Raw genomic sequence first — 17878 nt, 5'->3', positions numbered from 1 at the left:
AACCTGATTCCTCCAGTTGCCCCATTTGTGCCCTTAGGTTAGCATGATATAAAAGACGGGGAGCCCCTGGGACGTTCCCCTGGGATGGAGAGAGCAAAACCCCAAACAAAACCCACCCCGATGTTTTTCCGTATTAGGCTCTGAAACGGCACAGATTATGGGATTTGTCTCGGACAGAATTAACACTACATGTGAAACCATAGTGCTCCTGGTGCATTGAGACACATTGTATACCATTGCTTGAAGCATCTCTTCTAAACTGCCTGTTAATAGCAACACGAGGCCTTAAAATAATACGTGGGTTTTCGGTTTTAACCTGATTAAAATGAAATTTCGACACTGTAAAGGGCAGTTTTTCTGGTGGAAGCAGTTCGAAGGAAACGGAACCCATCACAGGGCTAGAGGAAGCTTTTGTATGGGGAAATGGCTGGAGAGGAGAAGGAAGCAGGCATGCATTTAAAAGGGCTTCCCCTATGCAGTGGTCCCCACAAGCCAGGGAGGTGCCCCCAGTTCTAAAGAGAATTAGCCAGATTTCCTCTCTTGCAAGCAGTGTGCTTTATATTTAAAAACCAACCCACTGTTGACTGCAAACAAACAATAAGTAAGTTCAAATAAAGGAGCCCTACCAGGTCCAACCCATTTGGTCAAAGATAACTGCAGGTGCCAGAGAGGCCAGGCTATCACTAGGGGGAGGGTCAGCTTCGAATTTTGTTTTTCTCCTAGAGGGAAAGTTGAAGTGCATGAGGTCTGTGACTCTCTTTTATTCCTTAATCTTCCCCATCCTTTACCTTCAATTCTCAGTGGAAGGAAAACAACAAAGGGGGGAAAAAGAATGCCATAGCAAATATAATACTGTGTCCAAAGTTTGAATTCACTTCTGTTTCAGCACCACAAGGGGGGAAAAAAGCTATCCCAGAATCAAGTGGAATCCTCTGTCCACCTCTCCAGTGTCCTAGACTTAGTTTGCCTACTTAGGAGTGGGAATGTGGCCTTTTGGCTAAAAATAGGCTTGTTAACCTCCTTGACATTACTAGAAAACCTTTCCTGCAGAAGACTTGAAAAATAAGATGAGAGTGTTTAGCACCTATACAATTGCCTTTTTGTTTTTCCCCTTTGAACTGCCCATGATGGGACCAGCAAATCCCACAGAAGCAGTAGACTCTGCACCCCGCGGGTCTGTTCACCCTCCAACCCCGGTCCCCGAGTTAAAGGCCAGAAAATGTCCCATAGAGACAGCGATTGGGTGGAGTGAAGTCTCCCCCTTAGGCCCTGCCTCCAATCTGTCAACTGGAATCTCCAGAGGCCTCAAGCTACTCTGAAAATCACTCATAGCAGCCTCCAGTTGTTAAAATCTGTTCCTAGAGCCAATAGTCACATTTTAGGCTCCTGGGCCATTAATAAAAATCGCCTTAACATTCAAATGGCTCTAAAATGCGTTGATAGAGGATTACTGGGCCTAATGGACGTCGTGTGTGATAACATGGCCCCTCAGCAGCGAGGTTCTGGAGTGGATGTCCGACCACAGCTACCTGATTATCAGCTTACAGCCAAACGTCTTCTTAGCAGCGATGCTCTTAAGAAGCGTTCTTCCGCAGAGCCGAGAGGGAGACTTCTGTGTTCTTCATTTAACCGTATTTAACCACCGCATAGTGCTCTGGAAACCAGAGGGGAAAACTTGCCTGGAGGCTTTAGGTCAACCTCAGAAGTTAAGAGGGGCGGGTCCCAGCCACTGCCCCTCCCATCCCGGCTATTAAGGGAGCGAAGGCCGAAAAGCTGTGGCCGGGGCAGATCGAGGGCCTTGCCTGAGATTTGGGTTTGCCCTAAATCTGGGGCTTCCTCCGCGGGACTCTTCGAGCCGCCTCAGAGCAGAGCTTGTGAAGAGGCTGCCTGGCTAGCTCCGACAAGGCCTGCGGCGTCCCGAACACTCGCGGAGCTCCCCTCTTCTGAAGACCGCGGGGAAGCTTTCCGGCCAGGACTCGAGCAGCCGACTGCTCTAAGGACGCCCTGGCAGCGGCCGCGGCGCCAGGGAGGGAGGGGGTTCCCGGGTTTCAACGAAAACAAGTGGCAAGTGCATTGCGTTCCCATTCTCCAGCCCCACCTTTCACCCCGCAAACTAAGCGGAAGACCCCCAAAAAGCAGGGCCTTCGGGCATTGCAACACCCGGGCATTGCCCCAGGGGCCTCCCCTCCCCGCGCACCGTCCCCAGGCTAAGGTCATTTGGCGAGGCCGGAGAGAGTACCAGGGGAGGCCAGGAGTTACTAGAGTGGCTGAGAGGTAGCCTACGGATCAAGCTGCCTGGGATATCAAGATCACGACCCCCCGGCCCCCGCAACCCATGCAGCCGACGGGCACCAGCCCAGGAAGTGGGCCTCGAACCCACAGCGCCCCAGCCATGCTCCAGGTCACACGTGGTGCCGCCGGAGTGGTAGACTGTGGGTCACACCCACCTGGCAGAGGCGAGGCTTGGTCCGCAGAGCATTGTGCCTCCTTGCGGAAGCGGGGAGGACCCAGGAGCCTGCGATCCGCGTGCTCTTCTTTCTCCAACCGCATCCATGGTCTTCACGAGGATCTGATGGGGGTGTGATGTAAGGACGCCGGGAGAGTCCCCTCAGTCAAGGGCGCATCGCGCACAAATGGCAGCAGAAGTCTCTTTGCGCCCACGTCGCCGTTGACCCATCAAAATCATTGCCCCCCACCCCCACCCCAGCCCCTCGCCGTCCTTATGTCGTGGGCGCTCTTCTCACCTCGTGCCTTGACCGCAGCCCCACGCTGGGCTGGCTCCGAAGTCCAAACTTCCTCTCTCAAGCTTCTTGTGGTGAAAGATGCAAGAACTGAAACAGGCTTGTCCTTAGAGCTCGCGACCTGGCATAACCCCTGTCTACCGCGCCGGGCCTGAGCTAGGAGCCGGGAACCGAGTGTGCAGGGCCACGAGGTATAGCCGGCACCATCCCGGGTCCCCAAGCAAGTGCACCCACCCGAGCCCCGAGAGCTTGGGCAGCCGGCTGGCAGCGGCTTCCGGTTCCAACTTACGGCCTTGCCAGCTGGTGAGTGGAGTGGCCACTCGTGCTAGGGCACTATGGTACGTTTTGACGACTGACTGACAAAATCACCTAAAATGAATTTTGAGATAGTTGTGAAGACCAAGGATGCACATGTAAAGGACTCCCCGGAGTCCTTCTTGGCCACTAATCTAAAAAATTTTATAACTTTTGAGTTATGTTTGGTTAGGAATTTCAGCCATTTTTACTGCTGTGGAAATGGTAAGGATTTTTTTTTTTTTTAATGGTAGGCAGATATTTGGGGCACTTATATATATTTATATGTGTAATATAGAAATTACACATATATACATGTGTATTACATATATGTCTAAAGTGAAATTAGGTTATTTTGGAAATAAGAATCACATTTTAGAATTTTAAATTAATCCAAGTCTCTAATTTAAATTTATTTTTCAGTAGATCTTGCTGATTTAGTGGATTCTATTTTTAATTTGGGGGAAGGAAATGGCAACCCACTCCAGTATTCTTGCCTGGAAAAACCCATGGACAGGGGAGCTTGGCCAGCTACAGTTCATGGGGTTGCAAGAGTCAGACAGGACCTAGTGACTGAACAACAACAACAGTTTTAAATTTTAGTCTGAGTTGGCCACTTCAAGTTTTAGAAGGTTAACAAAGACTCAATCTGTTTGATAATTAACTTTTAGCAAAATCATGGCCTTGTTTGGTCTTAAAATTGGACATACTCTAAAGCTCTCTAATTTTGAGATTGAGAAAACTTGGTACAAACATGTATTCACCATTTTGATACAAACATGTATTCACCATTTTCAAGGACAAATAATTGGCCTGATTAAACCAATAATCTTGATTTCTGCCCATTTTAAGAGAGCACATTGCTTTCTTTCTCTCTCTCTCTCTCTCTTTTTTTTTTTTTTTTTGCTCTTCTTCATATGTATTGATAAAGATGCAAAGTATGTACTCTTACTTGAAGTTGTCTGAGATGATATCTTTTTCAGAAATTCTTTTTAAAAAATATTTATTTATTTGCCTGGACCAGGTCTTAGTTGCAGCATGTGGGATGTAATTCCCTGACCAGGGATCGAACCTGGGCCCCCTGCATTGGGAGCACAGAGTCTTAGCCACTGCACCACCAGGAAAGTCCCTTCCGAAATTCTTACCCCTGTGTTTCAGGTATCCTTTGGGGGATGGTTGTTTGTGAATAGATTTTAGAGGATGTTAACTCAATTGTACAAAAATTTCTTTGGTTTGTGTAACTGTATTTTTTTTTTTTAATTCCTGGACAGAAGATCTATAGCTTTCACCAGATTCATAGAAGGGTTTGTTGTTGTTTAGTTGTTAAGTCATACTTCCAGCTTTTTTGTGAGCCTGTGGACTGTAGCCCATCAGGCTCTTCTATCCTTGGGATTTCCCAGGCAAGAATACTGGAGTGGGTTGACTTCCTCCAACCCACGAATGGAGACTATGTCTCTTGCTTGACAGGTGGACTCTTTACCACTGAGTCAACTGGGAAGCACAAAAGGGTTTGTAAAAACTCCAAATTAAGAGCCATTGGTTTTTATAGGTTGTGAATGAAGGGTAAACTTGGTAACAAAAAAGGTGACAGTCCTGTAAAATTTGACTCTACCCTTAACTTTCAGAAACCTTTAATTTTCTTTAAACAAAATAATCTTAAAAGTCCCTTTATTTCTAAATTCTACCTAGTTAGGCCCAGTTTGAATTATTGTTCATGTGTCTGTTTAGGTATAACACATTAAATTAATGAATGAAGTAGCCAAGATTTATTCTAATAGTATTTTGCATGAAATGTCAAGTAGAAAATTGAAGCAAATATTTTAATGATTCAGATCCAAAAGACTTTTTAATCAAAACAATCAACAATAATAAGATATTTTCTGACTCTGATTAAATATTTCAGGAAATTTAATGTGGCTTTGTTCTTTGTCTTTCTCTCTCTCAGTCAGCCAGTTCAGTTGCTCAGTCGTGTCTGACTTTTGTGACCCCATGGATTGCAGCACGCCAAGCTTCTTGGTCCATCACCAACTCCCGGAGCTTGCTCAAACTCATGCCCATCTCTCTGCAAATACTTAAATGTGTGTGCATATTCCAACTATGCCCAGGTTCCCATATTTTTCTGTTGAAAAGTTTTTCATTTTCAAGCTTGACAACTGTCAAACATGGACAACACAATAGATAAGGGAGGTGTAGGACCTTCTGACTGAGTCCAGGAGAGGAATTCAAGATCAGATGGTATAATCACCTCTAGGGGACCCAGGATAGAATTTAAATTAAATACTTAAAGGCCTTTCTTCTGGAATAGCAGATATTGCCCACTTTCCCCACTTAGAACTCCCCAGCTTACTTCAAACTTTGTCTGAGAGGATATCTTCCATTAATGCAAGAAGAAGTATAATCTACGGTTTATTTAGCATTTGATCTTTGCACAGAGGCTTCCATTTAGAGGAACCATTGCAGCTAAGATTTGGATCTGGTCCATCAAATAGCCTGAACCGGGCGACCTCAGGCAAGTAGACACAAGATACTAGCAATTTGTTTCATATCAGCTCCCAAGCCATCACCAGATGATAACAACCGTTGGACACCGTTAATCTCTGCTTGACTCAAACTGGTGACCGCGAGGTGAAAGGCAGGGCGTTATCTCTGAGCAATTCGTGTGGCCTTCCACAGATTGCCAGTTGGGCCAATACAATTGAAGCCTCTTCTCCAGTGGTTACTTTAAAAAATTCATATCCAAAGTCTTTGGTCTTTGTTGGACTAGAAGGTAGGAGGGCTTTATCAATGAAAATGCCCGAGGGCCAAGATGTAGGAGCTTAGAATCCAATAAAAATTAGAAAGGTTGAAAAGGTAACCTTGTGTGTTCCCAGCCCAATGAACTTTGAACAACACTGCTGTAACTATGACTAGAGAAAGCCTCTGGAAATGAATGTTTTTGCCAAACAATAGAGGGAATATGCACTTTAAACAAAAGGCAATGCTCTATGTAGAATTGGTTTCCTTGTTTTGAAAATGGCGTTTATTTTGCCGTCTCTAATATGGTCAGTTCAGATCACCATATATTAACCTGGTATCAGTTCAGGGCTAGAAAGGAGAGTGGAAGTAGGCAGCCGTGGAGAATAAAGGAAAGGGGTGTACTGAAAACAAAAGCTGTCCTGTGTGTTGATGCCCAGAGGGGGTTGGCTAAATGACCTGCAGGGAAAATAAAACTACTACTATTTAAACTTCCGAAAGTGTAGAGGGAAGAGTAGGAGCCTCATGTTCCAGTGTACTCAGCTCTAGCTGAAGTCATAAAAACCTGCCATTACTACTTTGTGGAATTATTCTGCCCCCTGCTACTCTAATATACTAATTGTAATGATTCTGTTTGATTTTGATTTTGTTAGATGGCTCTAGAGAGAATTGACAGATTTTTTTTAAAAAATGGAGAGGTTTCAAAAATACTGCAGCTATTGTAATAATATGTTTTTTAAGGTCCAAGTATTGGAAGTTGGATCATTGGATCATTGATGGTAAAAGTAAAACCAAATTGTTTTAGGTATTTTTAGCAAGAAGTTCCTTTGGACAGGATCAAAGATCAGCTTGATTTATGCAGAACTTCAGTTATCAGCAAACAGTGTCCCAGAAGCATCTCGCTATATTGTTCCATAACTTCATTCCTACACTATTTGTTTGCTGCCCTATCTTTTTAATTAACTGGTATTTGCAAACCCTATTGTGTTGTTTGGTAACTTCTCCTCAAAATGATACACTAAATAAACCTAAGCTATAAATGCTAATCAGAGGATGAGTGCATTGTATACATTTGGTAAAGGGACACCCCTTAGAAAGATTTATGTATTGGCTGTGGTGAGTGTTGCTGTACGTGGGCTTTCTCTAGCTGTGGCGAGCAGGCGCTAGTCCTCACTGCGGTGTGCAGTCTTCTCATTGCCATGGCTTCTCTTGTTGTAGAGCCCAGGGTCTAGGGTACACAGCCTTCAGCAGTTGCAGCATGTGGGCTCAGTGGTTTTGGTGCACGGGCTTAGTTGCTCCGTGGCATATGGGATCTTCCCAAACCAGGGATCAAACGGTGTCCCTTGCATTGCAAGCTGGATCCTTAACCGCTGGACCACCAGTCACTGATGGCTAAAGTGGTGCATTTTCTAATATTGGGCAGTTGTCTAATTGATTTTGGGGAAATAAGACAGAAGATTAAAAAATGAAGGGTTGTTACTGCTTAAGATTGGCCTCAGCTCTAGTGTCTTAACGATATAATGTTCAGAAAGCATAAAGAGAGTCACAACATTTGCCTGGTCAGACAAGAGTCAAACTCATGTTCAGAGTATTTGCAAGGGCTTACAATTTCAGGACTATTTTTCTTAAGTATTTGTCTGCTCCATGAAGGGGTCTGGATAGAGTCGAAAACCTTAAAGAGGGAGAGTCTAGGCTTTTGTTCTCTTGCTTAATGCTGCCACTTCTTCAAGATGATGATGGTGAAGAGGGGATCAGTCTCCCTAATTTTAATGGGACATTTGCGTATGTCTTAAATCAATAAGCAGAGCGTTGGACTGGGTGATTTACTCAGCCTTTGAAAGATCTATCCAAAGTGGCAAATTTACCAGTTTTTATTGTAGGCCTTGAACTTTTACATCCATGTTGTCCATTGATAACTTGAGTGGATTTGGTGCTAAGGAATGTCTATAACTTCCTGTGTGGACGTGCTCATCTTGTCTGAATACTTTTAGCTTTTTCTGAGCTTTGCTTAATTTTATCCCAACTTCATATACAAATTACATCGTGGTTTTTGCCTATATTTCTAGCTCTCTTTAAGAACTTCCCTCGTGGCTCAGGTGGTAAAGCGTCTGTCTACAATGTGGGAGACCTGGGTTCAATCCCTGGGTTGGGAAGATTCCCCTGGAGAAGGAAATGGCAATCCACTCCAGTACTATTGGGAAATGGCAATCCACTCCAGTACTATTGCCTGGAAAATCCCATGGACAGAGGAGCCTGGTAGGCTACAGTCCATGGGGTTGCAAAGAGTCGGACACGACTGAGCAACTTCACTTCACTAGCTCTCTTAACATTGTGGAAAACCTCATACAACATTATTTAATAAGGAGATATAACTTCCAGGTGCCTTAGAAAACGTAAGTTAGTATGTGCTTTTCATTATTTGAGAAATTTGCCCCTAGCTTCGCCAGAGGAGCAGTTAAGGATAGCAGTGAAGCATTTAGGCTTTAGAGTTGAATTGTTTGGGTTTGAATTCAAGCTCCTCTATGATGGTATTTGTAGATATTTGTCCTTATGAAGATAATTTAACCCCTCTGCGCCCTAGTGTCCTCATCTGTAAAACAGGAAAAATAATAGTTTATATTTTCCCAGTTGCTATGGCCATTGAAGCACTTAGCTCAATAAGTGCTCAGTCCATGCTCTTTGTTATTATTGTCACCATTATTGTCATTGTCATTGTAGTCAGTCACTGGCCAGCAGAGTTTAGTCAGAGACGCCATCCTGTTAAAAGGATGTACTGTACTCATCCTTTAAATGTACTGTACAGGATTGACTGTATTCATCCTGTTAAAAGGACAGGATCACAGATGTAACATGAAGAATGCAAGAGCAGTGAGTATATAATAGTGTATAATATGTGTCAAACTATATGTTTTATGTAACTTCATAGATTAAATTATTTTGTATTCTGTTTGCATTTATCATGAAGAGTCTATATTTTTTTTGTTCAGCATTGGTAGAAACCATAAGGATTTTGAACTCTGCAAATATGTTTGGAAAGAAGGAAGTAAGAACGAAGGGATTTTACAAGGGGATCAAGGGGTAATGAGACAATGTATTTGGTGGCTCAGCATGCAGGATCTTAGTTCCCCTATTAGGGATTGAACCCATGCCCCCTGTAGTAGAAACATGGAGTCCTAACCACTGGACTGCCAGGGAATTTTCAACCCTACTATCTTAAAATCATACCTCTGGTCCTCTCCATATAAGAGTTAAAGTCTTTATTCATCACTGCAAGTGGTTTTTTCCTGGCTCCAAGCACTCTGAACAACAAACTGTTCTTGCTTTAGTTAAGAATGATACTGGCCTCTTTATTCGCATGTAATGTAGGTTAGTTCATTCTGTGGGCAATGTTTATTACCTCCTCCCCATCTCTGAAAACACTGTCAACGTATACTTTTAATTTTCTTTTAGATGTGGCTTAAATAGGGCTGTCATTGCATTTCACGTTTCCTGCCTTATCAATTGGCATTGAACAGAAAGAGTGAGGTGAAGTAATTTAGTAATGAAGTAATAAAGACCTTGTAAATTGGGCTCTTGGTTTAAAAACAGAAGTAAGAGAAAAATTGAGAATAAAAAGACTTTATGCAAATCAACTAGTATGGATGATGGCAGAAGGAGAAGAGAACAGGGTAATGAAATTTGTTCAAATGAATTTACTGAAGATGGCAATTCAGCTCTCTAAGGAATTGCAGGTAAAATGAGTAAGTGGCTAGAGGGACTGATGTCTCAAGAAAGCCTGAATAGGCAAAATGGACCATATTTGCAAAGAGTGAAATTTTAGTCATCAGCTTTCACAGTGCTTCAGCACACACCACACAAGCAATTTGTTTAAGGTTGCAAAATGAAAACGTGTCTCTGAGAGCATGGATAAGGAGGCAAGACCTTTGTGATGTCTTACAGTGGAACAAAGACCTGACAACTGCCTGCAAGTGCCTGAAAAGGTATCACCCATCAGACAGGCAGAAGAATCGTCCAGCAGGCTAATTTGGAGTAAATTGATGGAAACAGGAAATCTGTCAGTGATGGGAAACTTTCCCAAGCTATGGGAAAGTTCTTCCAGGGAAATGGCACCATCTTCAGTTTAGAACATTTAAAGCTAGAGAAGGAAGAACTTCTTGGACTTAAATCTCAGGAACTGTCCAGCACTAGTAGAGGGCTGGAGTTGCTGCCAAATGACCTATTAGGTTCTATGAGTTTCCCTCTACGATGTATCTAACTATATGCTTATTTAACACCAAATGTATTTTTTTCAGTTCTTTTGACAGTTCTAATACTAATATTATTACTGCCAAAGAGATTTTTGTAGGTTAATTTAGATTTGCATTTGTTCTACAAGGAAATGTAATTATTTACTGAGTCAGCATTTGCCTTGAAGACATTTCAACTATGACCTCTTCAGGAATTTCAAAGAATAACCAAGCTCATTGTCATTTCTCATGCTTGCTCTAAATTTCGCCAAACAGCACTAACTGCATTATTAACAAATTACATGACAAATAAAATCATAATGTTTTTCTGGTTTCAGAGACATTAAAATGGATGTTAGAATGGCCATAGGAAAGGATTCTCAGATGTCAAATTGATGTAAAATTAAGTTTCTGCTTAAAATTTCATTAGGATTTAAGAAAACTGGGACCATTATAAAGATGTATCTATTCATTCAGTGAATATTTGAGGGTCTTCTTTTTATTAGACATTCTCCTAGGTTTGAAACACAAGGTTTCGGCTCCTGTGGAGCTCACATTCGTGTTTATGAGAGAACACATTTATAGGTGGTCATTACAGGAGACAGAAGCTTCAGAGTTAAAGGGGAAACACTGCTGGGTTTAAAGATGTATGGACGGACTTCTCTGGTGGTCCGGTGGTGAAGAATTCGCCTTCCAATGCAGGGGACGTGGTCAATCCCTGGTCAGGGAACTAAGATCCCACATGCCACAGGGCAACTGAACCCGCACATCATAACTAGGGAGCCTGCACACCGCAACTGGAGAAGACTATGCCATGAGGAAGACCCAGCACAGCCAAAAAAAAAGTGTGGAAACTTCTAAGTGACATTGTTAGTTTAATAACTTTCAAGAATGAAAGTACTTTCCCCACTCCTTCCCGCTGCTGCTGCTGCTAAGTCACTTCAGTCGTGTCCGACTCTGTGCGACCCCATAGACGGCAGCCCACCAAGCTCCCCCGTCCCTGGGATTCTCCAGGCAAGAACGCTGGAGTGGGTTGCCATTTCCTTCCCGCTAAACATACTCAAATAGAATTTAGATGTTCCAGTGAACAGCAGTATAGTCTGTATGCTCCATTCTCAAGTCCCTCAGGGTGACTTGAGCATGTGGAGGGAGGTTGGAGCACTTAAGCTGCTCCTTAGGACATACGTGGGTCCCCAGGTCTGTGGCTGTTGAAGCTGTATATGATGTCCTGTGTCCTGGCCTTGTTGTGTGACAGTTACTGCTAACAAGCTTGGCTTTGGCTTGACCATCTTTGAAACTAACGTCTCCCTCAGCCCCTCCGATTGCCTCAATCAAACCAACAGGGCTGTTAAAGAAATGGTCACAGTATCACTGGAATAGGCAAAGGCAATTACTTTGTATTTTCTACAGATGTACTGATTGTAAATTTCAAAAAAGGCCTTTGTGGAAAGGACAGTCCATTAATAAACCACATGATGTTTAATTATATGTGGTTGGGAACTCTACAGAGGAACAGCCCAGTCAAACAGGGCATCAAAATCAGAGACACAGTGGCTGGTGCAGAATTTCCTTTTGAGTTCCAGGTACAAAAATCCAAATCCGGAGTGCCGTATTCTCACACTCCGGTGCTGCCATAATACTTAATTATTGCTGTCGCTGGAGTGTAACATGATCTCAGAAAATGTCACACAAGAATTCCACCAAATTGTTTGTTTCATTACTCTTCCTCCTCCTCCCCAGGTTCTGTTTCTTGGCTGTGTTCTTTTCTGTAGTTGCCTTTCTCTCTTTCCTCCCTATAAGAGGCATTGTGAGGTTGAATTCACCAGGTGTGCAAACTTCCTCCCGCATCTGACACTCCTTTGGCAGAAAGCACAGGTAGCACAGCAGGTATTGTCAGGGTCAAGTTAAAAAATAACAAAAGCTGCCAATGCACATTTCCTTCTCGTGGTGCCTGGCATCAATGGGCTCTCAAAAAGACTGCTGTGGCTTTAGTATTTCCCTTTTTACAGCTAGCATGAAATTGGCAATCCATCCACGGCTCACCTCCTCTGTCCTCGGTCTTTGTCGGGACCAGAGGATGGCTGGCATTTCTCCTGGTTCCAAGACAGGGAAGGTAGGGACAGGAGCAGAACAGTGAACAGCATTATTCTATTTAGAAAAAGTTAATTGGAAAAAAGTACTGTTGTTAGATTGCAATTTAAACCTCAGTGGTCACTGTTAGGTCCTTGATTCATCGGAAGCGAACTGACTTGGTAAAGTATTGGATATACTTGATCTCTGTGGTGATCTTTTAAAACTTAAAACCTGAAGGAAATGTGGTACTGTAAGTAGTGAGTTATATGCCAGGTAAGTGCCAAAGTCTTCCCTGCTAAAAACTTAGAAACTAGTTGATTGTGAGAGAAATAATACCAGCATTCTTTTTTTTGCTTGTTTTTGTTTTACTTTTCATAGTATAGTAATAATCCTAGTAAGGAAAAATAAAGTAAATATATATGTCTTAAAAATCAGACATGCCACGGTCATTAGAAAGCTTTGTCTACAGTATGTCTAGGTTCATGGCCCTTTCTAAGAGGGAGTGCCCAGACTATTCCCAAATTTTTCTCAGAATGGTGGGATCTGCAGTGACGTTCCTGAACCTCATCAACAGCTGGTGCTCCCAACAAGCTCCTAATGCGTTGTTATATAAAAGTGAAATGTAATATTCATATCAAGTTTCCCAATGGTTTTCTACACACATGTTCATATATTCTTTAACAACACCATGGGATTATATGTTCACTGCATTCCTTAATTTACTGTGCAAGTCTTTATTTCTTCTGTGTTCACGATGCCTTTTTTATGGTTGACTCCAGCGAAGAAATTCCTGAAGAAAGGAGATCACATTCATATATAGGTATGTGTATAAATATGTGTAACACAGACACACACCCACCCACATCCTTTTTGTTGTTGTTAACTTTTCATGTGTCTCTGTCATCTCACTATGTAGGATAAAAATTTCAGAGGATTTCACTTTAAGCTTATTTTCATCCCTTCAGTACCTAGCCCAGGGCTTGGAATATGGCAGGTACTTAATACAAAGAAATTGTTCCTACGTAATGACGACTCATACAACTACAGGCAAGACCAGAGGGCATTTATCTGTCAGCTCTGTGCCCTCTCTACCTCAACAGAGCCCTTACTTTGGTCTCTTATCTAGTCTTCCGGCTCCCCACCTTCCGATCTGTTTGTTCATGTTGCTATTAGACTTACTTTCTAGAAACCAAATCTATAACACATACAGGCCATGGGGTGAAACCTTAACATCTAAGCTTAGCATTTAAGATTCTACCACAGTACTTTTCAGATTTTAATGTGCATACAAATCACCTGGGGATTTCCTTAAGGCAGATTCTGATCTGGTAGGTCTGCGAGTGAGGCCTGAAGATGTGCATTTTTAGTCATCTCCCAGGTGATACAGCTGCTGCTGGTCCTGGACTGTATTTTGCGTAGCTGGTTTCTACAACACTTGACTTAGCCCAGGTGTTAAATGGTGTTTTAGCTCATCTTAATTCACTCCCCACCCCATACCCTACATTCTAGCAAAACTGTTGTTCCTGACATTCTCTGGCAATTCTCCGACTTGTGCTTTGATTCATGTCATATCCTTTCTGGCTGCTAAGCCATTACTCATTCTTCCGGAGAGCTCAAATATCACCATCTCTGTGAGGCCTTCCAGCTCAGCTGCCCCTGCCTTGGCCGGCTAATCCCGCTGTCTTCCAAATTCTCGCAGCACTTTGCTAGTGCTGATGTTTAGCACTTATTACAAGTTATCATAATTGTTTGTTTACATGACTGTCTTTCCAGCTAGACCATGAGCTACAGGGCAGGGAGCCAGGCCTTACCTATCTTACAATCTCAGCGCTCAGTATAGAGCGCAGCACACACAACAGTTTCCTAATAAATACTGGTAATTCAACTGGATTTAATTGAACTGGATTTCTTAGTGATGAATATTTTGAGACAAAAACATATCTCGACAGAACTGATGGGAAGTCATGAAGAATCATAGTCACTGTAATATTATTATTGTCATTATTAATGATGTGTATTATTTATCTATTAATATTAGATGCTTATTACGTACCAGACATTGTGCTAATCACTTACATACAAAGTTTCATTTAAATTTCACAACTTGTATTTTAGATAAGGGCATAGCCACACAGTTCAGAGGATATGTCCGTTGCCGCAGCCCCAGCAAGTGACAGAATTTGAACTTGAAACCTAACTCTCAGGTTCACTCCATGCTCTTAGCCATTTTACTGGTGCTGGAAGAATAGTCTTGCTCTAAGGCTCTGTGAGTGTGTCTTCCTTCACTGATTAGATGTACTCTGAATGCAGCAGGGTCTTCCTCTGAGGGAGGGACCCTAATCTCTTTCTGTACTTTAGACTCCTTTAGCAGTCTCACAATGCTTATAGACTCCTCTGAATAATATTTTTGAATGTATTAAAAAACAAAATTACAAAGGAAACCAATTTTTTGAAATACAGTTATCAAAATTAGAAAGAACCCCAAAGCTGTGACAGAGTAATTTGTGCCTTTCTTTATTTATGCCTTAAATAATAAGATCTACCGGTGAGACTAATAATGAGGTGGGGTTTTTTTTTTTTTTTTCTTGGCTGAGCCACACAGCTTGCAGGATCTTAGTTCCCCAACTAGAGATTAGGGATTGAACCAGGACTCATGGCAGTGAAAGCACAGTCCTAACCACTAGACCTCTAGGGAATTCCTAGTCTAATAATGACTTTAATTTTGAATTATCAATGGGGCTAAACAATATTTTGAGGTATCTACAACTGAAATATGATGAAAATATCCATGATCTCTATTTAAGAAAAAAATCATAGGTATTATTTCAGATACTATAGGTTTTTGCCTGTATTTACAATGGAAAAAAATTTCTTTCTTTTTCTTTTTTTTTGGCTGCACCACGGTGCATGAAGGATATTAGTTCTCGGACCAAGGATCAAACTCATGTCCCCTGCATTGAGCATGCAGAGTCTCAACCTCTGGACCACTACAGAAGTCCCATAACTTTTTAAAAAATGTGATTTATTGATGTATAGTTGATTTAAAATGCTATATTAATTTCTGCTGTATAGCACAGTGATTCAGTTATACCTGTATTTTTTTTCATTTTCTTTTCCATTATGGTTTATCACAGGATATTGAATATCATTCCCTGTGCTATACAGTAGACCTTGTCCATCATTCTATATATGATAGTTTGCATCTACTAATCCTCAACTCCCAATTCATCCCTCCTCCATCCCCTTCCCCTTGAACCACAGTCTACCCTCTATGTTTGTGAGTCTTTCTGTCTCACAGATAAGTTCCTTTGTGACATAAGAAAATACTAACTTTAAATAAGAGATTAGTACAGTTAAAGATGTGATTTTTACCCCCCGATCATGAACCTCCAGAATTTTATGCACAGACACTATGGATATGTGTTTGTGGGGTCTGGTCCTATGAGCTTCAGGTTAAGAACCCATGTTCTAGGGCAAACAGGTATTCTGTCTTTTTAAAGAGGTTGAGGTACTCATATCCATGCATAGAAGTCAGTCATATGTAAAAAAGTATTACGTACATAGAAATGCCACAAAGTCACTGCCAAGAGGTATGTAGGCATGTAATAGAGGGGAGGAAGAGGATAATCTGGCAGCAATAGAGCTCTGCAACAGGTAAGAAGCCCTGCTTTTGGGGGGTGAACTCTTAGAGATTTTCAGAAGAGGATGCAGAAAGTATACTTGGAGGAAACTCAAGTGTACATAAAAATCTTAGGAGGGACTTTCCTTGTGGGTCAGTGGTAAAGAACATGCCTACCAATGCAGGAGACACAGGTTCGATCCCTAGTCCAGAAAGATCCCATATTCTGCATTTGGAGCAACCAACCCCCTTCACCACCACTGTTACGTCTGTGCTCTAGAGCCTGGGAGCTGCAACTACTTAAGCCCATGTGCCTAGAGCCCATGCTCCGCAAGAGAAGCCAGCACAATGAGAAGCCTGCATGCTGCAACTAGAGGATAGCCACTGCTTGCTGCAGCTACAGAAGAGCCCTTGCAGCAGTGAAGACCCAGCACAGCCAAATACATAAATAAAATTATTTTAAAAACAGAAGTCTTAGGAATTGGGAAATAAATTCTGTAGTTGTTCCCAGGAAAAACATACTGTTTCAGTCCCATACTGAGGTGCATGAAGGGCCCTATGCCTGGAGTCATCATACGCTGGTGAAGTGGGCACTGTCCTCATCTTTCTGTATTATATATATGCTGATGTACGGCAAGGGTCCTCAGGTCTACCAGCCTCTCTCTACTTACTTCGACTGATTCAAATGGCAGTGTAAACCCAAACCTAGTGTATATCTTTATTGACTTTGAAGAGATAGGCAATCCAAAATTTGGTGCTTTGATCACTCTAAGCTGAAAATTTGTCATTCCAATGGCATCAAATGCCTCCATTTGGCATTCAAGTACACTAAGATAGGATCCTTTTTTTCTCTTAGGATCTTATCTCCCTTTTTTCATTCACTTTATAGTCTTGGCAATTGAACCTATTAAAATCCTTTGCCCACTCCCACTTTATTCTCCTTTGTAAATCCCAACACCAGTAATATCCTTTCCTCTTATCTCAGTCTTCTAGCCTATTCTTTCTTTAAGGCTCAATTCAAATTCTGCCTCTTCCATGAAGATTTTCCTGGAACTACTTCTGTCAGTCACAGCCTCTACGCTGAAAGCAGTCTCTTCCTCTCTGGAACACTCATAGCACTTTATCTATATTTCTTTTATGATATATAACTTCAGTGTTACTATAAACAACAATAGTTGTGGCCTTTGAAGAAAAATCAAACTACAAAAAGTACCCAGTTATGGGAGGAAAAGTAGAGAAGAGAAGAAAAATCAGTATTTAAGGCCCTAAATAATTCTATATCAATATACAGAATATGAGTAATAACATGAACTTGGAGTATTAACCAAAGTTGTAAATGTAATGGCACAACTATCACACAAATGGTATAATAGGATTATGAACAGAATGAGGGAAGTAAAATATATACATATTTTTTGGTTAATAAATTAAAAAATTTACATTAGAGGTAGAGGGAAAGTTTAAGAAGATATCCAGTATAAAATACCAGCTTGGAATGACATGATCAGAGCCCTCCTTATGAAGATTACTGTGGTGGAGGCTGAAGGATGGATTAGAGAGAGATTTAAAGCAGAAAAACCAGTTGGCAGCCATTTAAATAGTCCGAGTGAGGTATAATAATAAATATCTACTTAGGACTTCAAGATTTCAGGTCTAGGTGCCTGGGAATAAGATGGTATTTTTAAGAAGCACGTGTAGTAAAAGGATTTGGGGGTAGTTTCAGGATAAGAAAGGTTTGTGTTCTAAAAGCTTTTGGGATACAGGAAAAGTGAGAGCCTTCCAATCAAGGAATAAACATTAAATGCAACTGTAGACTGAATTACTACAGACACCATGTCTCAGTCATAACTGAAGAATTGCAAGCAGGTCTGGGTTCATACTTAAATATGGTGACTATGCAAATTCTCTCATTTGAAGAACACTGGAAGAAATGTGGAATATTTAAATCTGAAGAGATAAATGGGGATAATAACTGTCTTCAAAGATAAATGGAGACATAGAAAAAATAAAGAGGTAATTAATTACATTCTGGGGTGAAAGGGGGTGGGGTGGTGGTAAATGGAGTTACAAGGAGAACCTTGGGGGCTTATCCTCAGAAATAATTTAATCACATTGAGAGCCACCAAGTAGTGGGAAGAACTGACCTCCAGAGCAGCGAGCTCTTTATCTGTGAGGCAGGGAAGCAGAAACAG

The sequence above is a fragment of the Bos indicus x Bos taurus genome, chromosome 10, assembly GCF_003369695.1.
Source record: "Bos indicus x Bos taurus breed Angus x Brahman F1 hybrid chromosome 10, Bos_hybrid_MaternalHap_v2.0, whole genome shotgun sequence".
In the NCBI taxonomy this organism is placed as follows: domain Eukaryota; kingdom Metazoa; phylum Chordata; class Mammalia; order Artiodactyla; family Bovidae; genus Bos; species Bos indicus x Bos taurus.
The sequence above is the reverse complement of the archived record's forward strand: the minus strand, read 5'-3'. Positions refer to the sequence as shown.